Below are 13,650 nucleotides of genomic sequence, written 5' to 3'. Positions count from 1 at the left end.
AAAGCAACGGCAACAAAAGCCAAAATTGACAAATGGGATCTAATTAAACTAAAGAGCTTCTGCACAGCAAAAGAAACTACCATCAGAGTGAACAGGCAACCTATAGAATGGGAGAAAATTTTTGCAATCTACTCATCTGACAAAGGGCTAATATCCAGAACCTACAAAGAACTCAAACAAATTTACAAGAAAAAACCAAACAACCCCATCAAAAAGTGGGCAAAGGATATGAACAGACATTTCTCAAAAGAAGACATGCATACAGCCAACAGATACATGAAAAAATGCTCGTCGTCACTGGCCATCAGAGAAATGCAAATCAAAACCACAATGAAATACCATCTCACACCAGTTAGAATGACAATCATTAAAAAGTCAGGAAACAACAGGTGCTGGAGAGGATGTGGAGAAATAGAAACACTTTTATACTGTTGTTGGGATTGTAAACTGGTTCAACCATCGTGGAAAACAGTATGGCGAGTCCTCAAGGATCTAGAACTAGAAATACCATTTGACCCAGCCATCCCATTACTGGGTATATACCCAAAGGATTATAAATCATGCTGCTATAAAGACACATGCACACATATGTTTACTGCAGCACTATTCACAATAGCAAAGACTTGGAATCAACCCAAATGTCCGTCAGTGGCAGACTGGATTAAGAAAATGTGGCACATATACACCATGGAATACTATGCAGCCATAAAAAAGGATGAGTTCGTATCCTTTGTAGGGACATGGATGCAGCTGGAAACCATCATTCTCAGCAAACTATCGCAAGAACAGAAAACCAAACACCGCATGTTCTCACTCATAGGTGGGAATTGAACAATGAGATTACCTGGACTCTGGAAGGGGAACATCACACACAGGGGCCTATTATAGGGAGGGGGGTGCGAGGAGGGATGGCATTGGGAGTTATACCTGATGTAAATGACGAGTTGACGGGTGCTGACGAGTTGATGGGTGCAGTACACCAACATGGCACAAGTATACATATGTAACAAACCTGCACATTGTGCACATGTACCCTAGGACTTAAAGTTTAAAAAAAAAAACCCAAAAAGAAAAAACAAAAAACAAAACACCTCAAGACCAATATTCCACCGGTAGTCTCTGGGGATGGAGCTCAGGCCTCAGTAGCTTTTAAATCTCCCCAGGCAACACCAGTGTAGCTAATTAGGGCTGCGAATTGCAGCTCTCCTGGGAGAGCAGAGAATGGAATTGTAACCACTTCTAAGTACACTGAGCACAGTGTCCTGCCCACATGGAGCAGTTTTTAAATCCATATTGCACTAGCGGTGGCAGTTAGACTGAGTTCCAGTGCAAGTGAAACTCACAGGACCTTACATGGCCATGCTGAGCAAGCTAAGATTTATTTCAGGAAAAAAATACAAGATATTAAGGGCATTAAAATGAGGATATGCATCAGGGCCAAAGGCTGCCTCATAGTGAGGGGTTCTGAGAGTCAGGGGAGAGCTCCAATTGTTACACTGACATGGGACAACCATGTGAATGTGCTTTTTCTTTCAGATCAGAACTACTGATACACCTGAGATATTAGAATCAGGAAGCACACAATGGAGGCTCATCGTGTAGGCACACTTGCTGCGTCACCAGCCCCAGCACTGCACCAGGTTCCCTGAGGGAGCCCCTGAGGCCAGGTGCAGGTCATCAGTCTCATTGTGACCCTCAGACAATGCTCACAAGCTGATACCAGACACCCTGAAACTTGTCTCCACCCGTGGTCACCAGTCAGTACCCTTCATGCCTTGCCCAGGGGTCCGTGCTGTGCAGGCACATCTCTACTTCAGCACAGCAGCCCAGGCTGATTCCAGACCTGCTGCAATGAGCCCTCATTGCACCTGGGAGGTAAATTCAACCTGCTTTTCTTGAAACCTTGATATTCAAAGTGAGGTCTTGAATGAACAGCATCAGGGTGACCTGGGAGCTTTAGAAATGCTGGATCGCAGGTCCCAGCCCAGAACTACTGAGTCAGAACCCGCATTTTCACAATGCACGTCCCACCGGAAGTCTTGTGCACATTGACATCTGAGATTCACTGCCTTGAAGGCCACCACACTCATGCTGTTTCTCTTGCCACTGTTCAGTCTGGCCCTCATGCCAGCCAGGCCAGCATGTTAAGACCAATATGAGCATCCCAAGAAGAGGAAAGCCCCTGCATTGCAGCCCAGACCCTAAGCCCACCATGTCAGCTCAGGGGGTGCAGAGTGCATGCAGGGCCTGGTCCCCTTCACTGGGAACCATCATGACTGAGGGCTGGGTGACCTTGCGCTGGTGGTGCAGGGTCATTCGTGTCCAGGGAACAGAAGGGCACTCCTATCATTGCCACTCTTCTCTCACCCAACGCATATATTCAGATGAAGTCAGGGCAGAGCTGCAGCCAGTGCAGCCTTGAAGGGGAAATTCGCATGACTAATTTACTATTACCACAACGGCTCACAACAACAATAGCTAATGTTGAATACCCATCTTTGAGTCATCCTACTATCAACGAGCATTTATTTGGGCATCTGGTATGTGTCAGGCACCATGCCAGGCTCTTTATTCACACTCACCTATTCATCAGCACAACCCTCACTACATTGATACATTGTTCAAGGTCACATAGACTGAAGAGGCAGTGCCAGGATTTGGATCCAGGTATCTGATTCCAAAGACTTCACTCTTAACTCTTACCGTGCTCATCTTTGAGAACTGGCCCATCCAAACATGTCACAGGAGTGAACACAATAGATGCAATGTCTGCCTTGTGGTCAAAAAGGAGTAATTCCTGAGCATGTGTGGTATGCACTGTATGGTTTATACACATGGCAATCCTAAACGGTGAGGGCTTTATGATCCATATTTGACACGTTGAGGTAGGGCTCAGAGAGGCTGAGTAACTTTCCCCAGGTCACACAGCTGGGTTTGGCAGGGATGGAAGGGGTGGATGACAGCTCCAACTTGCCTCTGTGATTGCTGAGGGCTCAGGTTGTGTACCGCGAGTACTGGGGCTTTTTCAAACTTGCCTGGCTCCTTGCCAGCTTTTCTCAGCCAGAATTTGGGAGTTCTCAAAAGCCCACAGAGAGAAGCTATCATCTTCTTTGTTACACTCTGGACTTCCCAGAGGCAGTTTCCCTGTCCCCAAAGTGCTGCGTGTAACTTGATCTCTCCGAGCCCCTGCTTTCCGGCCTGCAAATGAGATCTTGCGTGGTCTCATGTATGGTCATTGGCAGGGTCAGTGGGATGCCCAAATAAAACAGCCCATGGAGGAGTAGCAACAGCAGTGGGTGCTGAAACATGGCGGCTGCTTCTCTCAAATCTCAGGATGGTTATGAGCTCTGGGAAACCCACACTCCTATTGGGAGAACATTAGCTAATAGGAAGCATGAGAAACTTTTCTTCTTTTTAGAGATAGGGTCTCACTCTGTTGCTCAGGTTGGAGTATAGCAGCACAATCATAGCTCACTGCAGCTTTGACCTCCTGGGCTCAAGCCATCCTCCCACCTCAGCCTCCTGAGCAGCTGGGACTACAGATGTGCCACCCTGCCCAGAGGAAGTTTTAAACATGACCAACATCTCCTATCTAAGAGAGGGGCATGAAGCCCCAGGCCCCAGAGACACGGTTCCTCTGGCCCCAACCTTTGCTTCCAAGCATCTGCGTAACTAAATGCCCATCAGGGATCAGGGGAAAGGAGGCCCTTCCAACAGCAGTGCAATATTCTTCGGCTTGGCCACATGAGGGCAGCACACGCCCGTATAAAGCCCAGCTCTGACTGCAGCTAAGCCTGGGGATGAGGATCTCACTACAGCTTCCAGAAGTAAGAACTTGCGGAGTTCATGCTTGCAAAGCCACCAGAGCTCTGTGCCCTACTGTGCCCACTCGCCCTACTCTGCCCAGTGTCCCTCCTCCCACAGCCCTTGTTCACATATATCATCCAATCCTCTCTCCAAGATGTTTAGTTTAAGGGTTAAAGCCATAGGCTAAACACCCTCCCATCATTTTCCATTCAGCAAATATTTACTGTGCACCTGCTTCATGCCAGGCACTATTCCTGGTGCTGGAGACTCAGTCACAAAACAGGCAGAGATCTCTGTCATCACTAAACTCAGTCTTATGGAATGTTTGGGCTGCTGTCCCCCATGCAACATGTTATTATGTAAAATGTTCAAACCTGCAGAAAAGTTGAAAGAATAGCACCCACATAGTGAACCCCATAGACCCACCATCTTTATTACATACTGCCCACTTATTTATCTCCTTATCCATTCACTCTACTTTTAAATGCATTTCCAAATAAGAGGGAGACATCAGAATATCTCTGCTTGATGTTGTTACCCAGAGTTCAGTTTATTTGTGCCTTTTAAAGGTAAAATCAACATATAGTGTGATGTACAGATCTTAAGTGACCCATCAAGTGACCATTGACAAATGCACACACTTGTCCACCCAAATAGAATCAAGATAGAAAACATTGTTAGCTGCCTTTTATTAGTTCTGCAGTTTTGGGCTAGTTATTTAACTTTTCTGGATTAGTTTTCAGACTTAAAAATAAATAACGTTGTTGAGAGAATTAAATGAAATAATATGTGACAGTGCCTGGGGCACAATAGACACATGGGTTACGCAGCCAGCCTGCTTCAGTGGAATTCCCACTCCACTATGTTCTGGCTGTGTGACTTTGGACAAGTTGCTTAACCACTCTGAACCTCTGTTTCCTTCTCTGAAATCAGCCATAAAACTTACTTTTTAGCAACATTCTCAACCCTGGCTGAAAACTAGAATTACCTGAGGAGCTTCTAAATATTACTAACATTTCCTAATTATTTGAAAATTTGTAAATATACTTTTGGATTAGAGAACGGTTAGAGTTAAGAGAACTGGGTTCCACTAACTTCTGCTAACATGGGTGTCAGCTCTCTGGACCTCAGGTTTTCATCTCTAAAATGGCTGCATCATGGGCTTGTTATGATATATGAATGAGCTGATGGGTCTGAGAGGAGGTTGAGAGCTGTGAAGTGTTCCGTCCTTATTAGATATCTTTATTTAGAAACCTTGGCATCAGAAAGGGCCTTGTAGATCTTAGTTGGACAGAATTAGCCATTTTAGAGAAGAGGAACCAAGGCACAAGGAAGAACCAAACTTTTTATCATACCTTAGAAAATTCAATCTGGCCTTGATGATGCCTCATGCCCCAGGGCTACAGTGACCCCAAACAGATCATATCTTACTTTCCTCAGGCAGCCTCTCCCAATCATACCGGTATCTTTCTCTTTCCTCTCTTGTCTGCTTTATATAGTTAGGAATTTATTAGAAATGCTCATGTTTTCTACTATATAGAAGCAAAGAAATGAAATTGGTGGCACAGCTACTTCCACTACCCATGCCTGTGCCCCAAACAGACATTAGTAATGGATGGCTGAACTTTTTCCCACTGAGTCCATGACTGCCTTAGCTGTCTATCCTACAGAATACTCAAGCAGACATAATCAGATAATCACTGTTGACAGGTTAAATAAAATCTCTTTTGCTATTTTTCTGAGATGAAATTTAAATAAATATTGACTGGCAATGTGAGTTGCTTTGTTTCCCCAAATAGAGTATCAATTCTTCAAGGACAGGACCATATATTATCTTCTTCCATATTCTAACAAATATCCAAGCATTTTGGAAGGCAGATATCTTTAAGCTACCCTTCTTTGACTGGAGAGGCAGTGTGCCATGGTGGGCAGCACAGGGTCTCTGGAATAGACAATCCTGACTTTTAAACATAGCTCTGCCACTTGCTGGTTGGGTGACCTGGGGCAAAATGGCTTCATTTTCTGAGGCCAGTTTTCTTATCTACAACATAGAGGAACATACTTGCATCTCCTTCCAGAACATTGCAAAGATTTTGTGAGTCCATGCACAATCTCCTGGCACAGTGACTGGTACATGGCAAGTGCTCAGTAAATGACAACTTTGTCATTAGCACGATTGTCAAGGTGGAGGAAGGAGAATGTGAGCTAAGTCTATACAATTATAAGTCAGACTCACTCACTGGAACCTGTCACAAAATAAAAAAGACAGCCATCGGTGCCCGGAACAGGCAAGCATATGATAAGTATGTGTCACTTGCACGGCAGTTAATACAGGTATTTGCCATTGCAAAGGTAACACTTTCTGGACAGAGCTAGATCAAGAAATGTCTGAGTGAATTTGTGCCAGGAGAGCACATGGGACCCTGGAGAGAAGGGAGTGAGGGCCTCACCATGCCAACCAGTCGGAGTAGGGCAGGTGTGTCTGGGAAAGGACCTGTCTGCAGGTGACGGGGAAGAAGGCAAGCCTGGCAAGTGAGACCAGGTGTGGAGAGGATGGGGGCTGGTGAGCCAGTGGGTGTCCCAGCAGGTGAGTGGAAGAACACAGCCACTTGTGAGCAGCTGAGGGGCAGAGACCCAGGCAGGTAGGTGGGAGACAGTTGGCACCCACTGCGTGTGGAGGTGCAGAGGAGGGTTCTGGGTTTGGGGACAGGGATGGCCAGAAGAGAGAGTGAGACACTCAGCAGGGGTTTGGATCTAAGAAGCAGGCTTCATTCAGTTTGGCAGCCACAGGGAAGTGCAAGGTCAGAAAGCTTTGTCATCTATCCTCCAGAATCAGCAGTGATCTGGGGGTGGGTGTGCTGTGAATCCCCCCGAGGCTGCCCTCAGTGCTATTGAGATGCCCCAGCCCCTGGCTTCCCCGAGCAGCTCCCTCGTGCTCAGCAGGGTGGCACAAACATCACTCGCTCTCCTTGTCAGTGGCTGTCACAGCACATTTGTGGCAGCAGCGTTCATCCACGCTTCAGGAAGTCGGTAAGGCTGGGTGCTTCAGGGGATGGCCAGATTTAGCGATGCCTCATATCCTCGGATGACATCAGAGGACTCACTCCCTGACCAAAGCAGTGGAAAATGGGACTGGAAAACAAAAAAGGAGGAAGAATACATCTATTCAAATTCTACCTCCTTGATTGCATGGGGCCTTTTAAACATGTCCTGAGCAGGGACAGAGAGAGAGGCCTCAGTTCTCATCCTTAGCTCTGTCATGAAGTACCTGTGTGTTGCAGAAAATATCACTCTGAGCTTCAGTCTCTTCACCTGTAAAATGAAGATAATTACACCTGCCTGGACAAATGGGGCAAAAGTGAAGCTCGAATGGAGAGCACAGACTCATAGGCAAGGTGACAAGTGCAGGTTATCTTGGGTGTCAACTCTGCCTGGTGATGGCTGCCTGATCCCTGTGTTGAGAACAATGCTGAAGCCGAGGCCAAGCTGAGCCAGAGAGAGTGCTGTGATTGATTAGTTATGCCTGCCTCAGGTGCCAGATTGGAGGGCGCTCCTGCTATGCTATCTTGGCCATTTCTGTCCTAAATGGTTTTTAGGTATCATTATTATCATTTCTTCTTTACCCAAAGCCAAAAGCACCCTGAGAAGAGGTCAAAGGGCAGGTCTGCACCCAGGAGGCTTTGGTGCTAATCCCACAGCCCTCTTCTTCTTCCTTTTTCTTGGTTTTGCTTATTATCTTTTTTTTTTTTTTTTCCTTTTTCTTCCTTTTTTTATTTTAAGGGTAGCACAACCAGGTGAAGGAGACTCAGGCGAGACTTCAGGATGAAGATCAACAATGTCAAGCTCTGAAAGGCAGAAGGAACCAGAAGCCAAGGTCAAGTTGGCAGAAGTCAGAGACAGCAGAAAGACAGCAGACAACCGAGCCCAGCAGCAGAGTGAGGGAAGGCGCCTTTCAGTGGGCAGAGGTCAGACACACCTGAGGGCTGGGGGTGGAAATGAGAATGAGGAAACTCGGCAAGGGGAGCAAACCTTTCCTCTGTGCGCCTTCAAAAAGCCCCAGCTCTGCCGTCGGCTCAGCACTCTCCAACTGCACGGCTCAGGGGAGCTACTGCTCTCATAGCTTCAGTTTCCTCACCTGCAAAACAGAGTTTGCTGTGAAGACTAAATGACATTATGTCATAGCAGTGTCTGATGGCACCCCCCTCCCACCAGCCTTTGGGTCCCAAGGTCACCCTTGCAGGCCCAGCCCATCTGCTCCGTCTGGGAGACCCAGGGCCAAAGAAGCAGAGTGGGCCCATGAAAGACAGGAAGTGTGGTCTAGGCCATCAGACATTGAGAGCCACTCTTGTGCCTGCTCCCAGCCTCTGAGCCATTCACCATATCCCAGATTCTAAGTTGCCCGGGATTTATACCTGTTTCTGCTGGGGGATCTCCAGTCCCTCTAGAAGCAGCTTGGAGTGGTCTGGGAGGGAGGACACGCGTGGCTGCTCCTTTGTAGCAGTTCTAGAACTTGCGAGCAAGGGACAAAGATCATCATGATCATTTTGCTCATCCTTCGGGGCTCCAGCCCCTTCCCAGAGAGTACTGTCAGGCTCAGGGCCCTGCATTCCAGTCCCCACGGGCCACTTCCTGGCTTGGAGACCTCCGGCACCACTCTGGGCCTCAGTTTCCTCATCTGTCAGCTCCCTCCCAGCTGGGTGGCCATAGGTCTAAATAAGATCATGTGAATATATGAAAGGCCTCTGCAAACGGCAAAGTATTAGCTATAAGTTAACCTCTGTCCTCCCTGAAATTCACAACTCATGGAATTACTGGGGCCTTCTCTAGCAGAACAGTGACAGGGGAGCAGACGGCCCCGGTTCTCTGAGTCACACTGCACGGTTGTCCCGCCCCCACAACTGCCTCATTTTCAGCTGCGTCCTCTTCCCTCCACTCCAGTTCAAAGAGCCTTTCAGTTATCCTAATCACTCTACACATTAATTGCAGGCCTCGGGGCCTGTGCTCAAGCCGTTCCTTCTGCCTGGATTGCCCTTTGCCTCCCTGCTTGGCAAACTGCTATGCATCCTTCAAGACTCAACGCCAATGACAGTTCCTGCCTGATACCTTCCCAAGGCAAAGTGTGTGCCTCCCTCACTGGGCTCCCCAGCCTCTATTTTCAAACCGGGCGAGTGAGAACAAACCGAGTTGGCTTGACAGACACACTCCTGCGCTGCACACAGTAGGTGCTTAGCTGGTGTGTGGATTTGAACCTGTTGCCTTTGCCTTACTCACCCAGGACTGGTCTTGACATTCAGAGCTCAACTCACACCCTGGGTTGTGTCCAAGCCCTCGATTCTGTTTGGCTCAGATGGCCCCACACTCCCCGGGGCAGAGCCGTCCCGAGGCAGCCTCTGCCTTCATGATGCTGTGTCTCTGTGTGTTGGGGTGTGTGGCCGTGGAGGGGCTGTGGTCACAGAGGAGCCAACCAGGAGCACTGAAGCCTGCCCGTAGCCATGGAGACAGGGCCCCTGGGCCAGCCAGGCCCGGGCTGGTCAGTGAATGAATAAACGTGGCCCATTTTTCTGCCTTTGTCCGGAGCCTCCCTGGGGCTTCCTGCTGTCAGCCCCAGCTGTGGGGAAGGCGGAATTTGCCTGATATCGCGGAGCCGCCGCCTGGCAGCGCTGAGCCTGGCCTGGGCCGCCCCACGCCAAGATTCATGCCCGGCTAACAAGCCCCACTTTGTTCCTGTGGGAAAGTCCAGCCTCTCAGGAAAGAGCCCTCTCTCCGGCCGGCCCCTGGTCTGGGGACTCAGTGAAGCAAACAAAGCCTCCATCCGCTGGCAACGATTCTCAGGCCCCAAAGTCTACCTCTGTTCCCTGGCCAGGGGAGGAGCTGCTCTGGGAGGTGGAATTCCAGCACATCCCTTTGTCCCACTCATCTTGGAGGCCTGAGATGCCACCTGTCTGGCACGTCTCCCCCACTGCCCTGCCTCGCCTCTGGCCACAAAGTGTGGGCTGTGTCAGAGCAGCTGGCCTGAGCTGGGGCACCCAAGGCCTTGGGGAGCTCGGCCTGGCCCCTGCTCCCTGAAGTTGAGGCCCAATGGACCTGCAGATATGCCCCAGGGACCGGGTGGAGTCCTGATTGCGCTGCTGTTCAGACGGTGACCTTGGCCTCATCATAACACCTCAGCAGGCTCAGGACAAGGACACTAAGCCCGGCTGCCCCCTCGGGTGTTGGAGTTATCTTCTTTAACCACAATGATAAGGAGTGGCTTTATTTAGCACTGGGCCTGTGCTGGGCTCTCCACCGAGGGCATTGCATGGGTGAACCATTGGAGAGATTCTCCCATGTGTAAGCTCGGCTCAGACGTCTATAGGGGAGGACAGAAAGGTCATGGGAAGGACGGATGCTGCTCTGGGGATGGAGCAGCAGGCACTCTGCCCCGCCTAGCAGGTCCCCAGCAATGCAGCTCTGGCAGCTATTACCCTGTAGAAACGTGGGTCCAGCCTTGTCCGATCTTCTGATTGTCTTTCAAGGGAGTTTAACATTTCTATTTTGATGTGAAATTTCCCAATTTGTAAAAATGTAAAACGAAGCAATATATCATGGCTGAAAGCCCTCAGAGTCCAAGTTTTCTCATCTGTAAGGGAGGTGTCAGAAACAGGTGGCCTAGGTGCAGCCAGAAAGTAGGGTTTATCTGGTCCCCAGATGATTTTACAATAATTTATTATGGAGTCTATGCCATGCATTCCAAAAAGGAATATATAATGTATGGGTAAGGCATAAAGAATCATGAAATACATATCCCTGAACTCACCTCCCAGATAAGAAAATAGACCAACCCCAAGACTGCCCCTGCCAGCCCCTCTCCCTGCACCCGAGAGGTAACCACTGTGCTGAATTTTGTGTCTACTATCACCAAGCTTTATACGTAGTTTTATTTTGTGTCAGTCAGTGTATTCAAGGTCACACAACACAACTCTCACTGACTCCCATCTTTTGGGTCCTTCCAGAAGCAGAGTCTGAGACAAGGGTAGGAGGGCAGGAGATTCCAGAAAACACCAGCTGGGCAGTGGGAAGTGAGACAAGGACAGCAAGGAGGCCCAAGAAAGGTGTATTATCAAGTGGCCGCTGTGTGGCAACTGGAGCTCAATCCTGCTGGGGGCATCTGGGAGACTGGGTAGAGCATGCACCTCCAAGCTATCCTACCTAACGGACCAGGAAGCTGGGGTATTTATACCCCACTCCCATCAGTCACTGGTTCAGGGCTGCTCCCAGGAAGTGCTAATTCGCTAGCATTTCCAGCCTGCTATTTGCAAGGGCAGAGTGGCTCTAGGGCCAGAGAGAGACCTCAGGAAAGGGATGCAGGGCAGGCAGTGGAAGTCAGGCAGATGTGCACTGAAGGGGTCAGGCGAGGGGCTAGACCAGGACACCCACAGTCTCTGTTACACTACTTGAACTGACTTTGAATCCAGCAGCTGGGCTTCCTACACTATGAAGTCATTTGCCTGCTCAAATTCACCCACCAGAGGTGCTTTCTATCCCACACCTACTGAACAAAAATTGTGTATGGGGAGAGGTCTAGGCAGTCCTGTTTTCAACACAGTTTCACAGCATCTGGATACTCACTGAGGCCCGAGCCACTGGCCCAGGAGATAAAGTGCATATGCTCAGCCTGTCATTCAAATCTGCTACCACACTCTGCTCCCACCCTTCCCTTCCTGTCCCTGTCCTGCTCCCTAGGCCACAGTCCCCTCAACCTGATGGATTGCCTCTCAGAGGAACAGCCAGCCTCAGGAAATGCAACACTTGCAGGGAAGTTCATGTGCACTAATTGCAGAGTGGTAGGATTTAAGAAATGGCCCAAATTAAGGGTTTCTGAATTACTGTACTTATCTCTTCTTGGCCTTAAGACTGCTTTTTATAAATTGAGATGATGGAAATGTGTCTCTCTTCCTCTGAGAGGCATAAAGGGAACCAATTCCATTTCATAATCCAAAACGTAAGCCATAATTTTCCATTTCCTCTGCAGCCACAGTAAAGCTGCGAATCCTTAAACCTGTGCTGATAGTCCCCATGTTGGATATCAAAGGAATCTATAAGCTTACCCTGCTTCCCTGTGGTTTATCTGAATTGAACCCTGTACAACAGGCATGGGAAGCAAAAGCCTTGAGATTATTAGGGGCTCCTTTAAGACAAGGGATGTATTTGCCCTCTGTTGTGCAACATTTAGTGAGCAACTACTATGTGCCTGGCACTGCACTGGATCAGGGAGACATAGAGGTGAGTAAGTCCCAACCTCTACCTACAGATGGAGCAACTGATTACTTTCTTACTATATGGTGAGTGGGGAGGTACAAGATGCAGGAGTATGACCTTGATGGTGGTACCCTGGCCCCATGAGTTATCAAGTGATGCAGCAGTCAAGACTCCCCTTTGTCCTACCCAGGGATGACTCAAGATTGAACCTATGTGGAATACAGCTGGGGCTGCTTCTACATTAGCCTCTTCCTCACTCTTTGCAGGTTCAGTTCTAAAGACCACTGCCCATCTGGACTGTCCTGGATATTCTGGCTGCAGCCTGTCTATTCGGCAGGTGCAAGAAACTGCTACCCATCCACCCCAGCCTCCTCTTGAGTGTTGACTGCTAGATCAACCCTGTGGACAGCCAATTCCTATATGGATCATCCCCATAAAAGTGGTTCCCAAACCTGGTTGCCCGTTGGAATCATGAGGGGGATGTGGAGAACATTTAGAAAATGCCCATGCTTGTTCTGCCAACAGAGATGGTAAGGATATTGGTCTGGGGTGCAGCTTGGCCATCAGGATGGCCTTAAAAGTTCCGCAGCTGATTCTAATGTGCAGCTAAAATGACGAACACTGACCTAGAAGGACAAGGCAGTGGCCCCGTGGACTATCTCCTTTAAAATGGACAATTCACTTGGTATTAAAGGCTCTGAGACCCTGCAGTAAAGACTCCTGTTTAACTCAGTGGTTCCCAAACTTATTTAACCATGGAACCCTTTCCTCTCCCAACAACTGTTGACATTGGAAAGATAACATTCTGCAGAACACACGTTAGGGCATGCTGGGGACTGAGCATCCACGGAGCCAGGGGTATGTGGAATGAAGAGGTTTCAGACAAGCCATCCTTTTGGGTGAGAAAGTCCTGGGAATACTAGAAACAAAAGCTCTATAGAGGCAGAACTCATTCTGACCTTTGCCCATCATGAAGATTGTATTGTTGATCAAAAGATGCACTCTCCATATGCTGACCACTGGCTTGGCTATGTGACTTGCTCTGACTAATGAAATACAATAATAATGACGTTTATCCCTTCTGGGTTGAAGCTTTAAAAGCTGTTGCCTGACACCATTGAGTTCTCTGGTTTCCTTTCATCATGAGACCTCAACATCCCTGAAAGGGGCTACTCCCTTAACCCAGGTCCTGGGGTAAAGGAGACACAGAACAGAGTACAGCTAATCCCCCATGGACAAGTAACTTCAGCAAGAAAGAAATCTTTGTAGTTGCAAGCCACTGATATTTGGGGGCTCACTTGTTACCACAGCATAGCATAGCTTACACTGACCGATGCACTCATGGAAATGGTTCTGGTAACATGCTTGTTCTTGCCATAAAGCACTGCACATTTAGGCTGAGCATTCAGACCATCTCTATCATCTGAATCTTTCCTCTTGAGCACGTATTCCATTAAAGAAGGAAAATGTGTTTCAAGTTTCACCCTCATGATGACCCTTGTAGATGAAATCTCTCTTCTGCTTAGGCTGGCAGGGTCAATTGGAAGCTCTAAGTGCATTCTTTGCTCAAATAAGACAACAAAATGCCTTTCCTGGAGGAGATGC

The 13,650-nt window shown here is 48.4% G+C and overlaps 1 long non-coding RNA gene across 2 annotated transcripts; it reads right to left on the bottom strand.

The window, feature by feature from the left end:
- Positions 1 to 4,338: 4,338 nt before the first annotated feature.
- LOC140709772 (uncharacterized) lies at positions 4,339 to 9,227 on the bottom strand. Of its 2 annotated transcripts, none has more exons than XR_012090495.1 (3): positions 9,079 to 9,227; positions 8,220 to 8,516; positions 4,339 to 6,939 (listed from the first exon to the last, which is right to left on the bottom strand). It is a non-coding gene; the product is annotated as an uncharacterized lncRNA (long non-coding RNA). The 2 variants fall into 2 exon arrangements; XR_012090496.1 differs by lacking the exon at positions 8,220 to 8,516 and adding an exon at positions 7,852 to 7,942.
- Between the last annotated feature and the right edge of the window lie 4,423 nt (positions 9,228 to 13,650).

This window comes from Chlorocebus sabaeus, chromosome 22 (assembly GCF_047675955.1).
Source record: "Chlorocebus sabaeus isolate Y175 chromosome 22, mChlSab1.0.hap1, whole genome shotgun sequence".
In the NCBI taxonomy this organism is placed as follows: Eukaryota; Metazoa; Chordata; class Mammalia; order Primates; family Cercopithecidae; genus Chlorocebus; species Chlorocebus sabaeus.
Note: the sequence above shows the minus strand (reverse complement) of the source record. Positions and strands in the feature narration are given on the sequence as shown.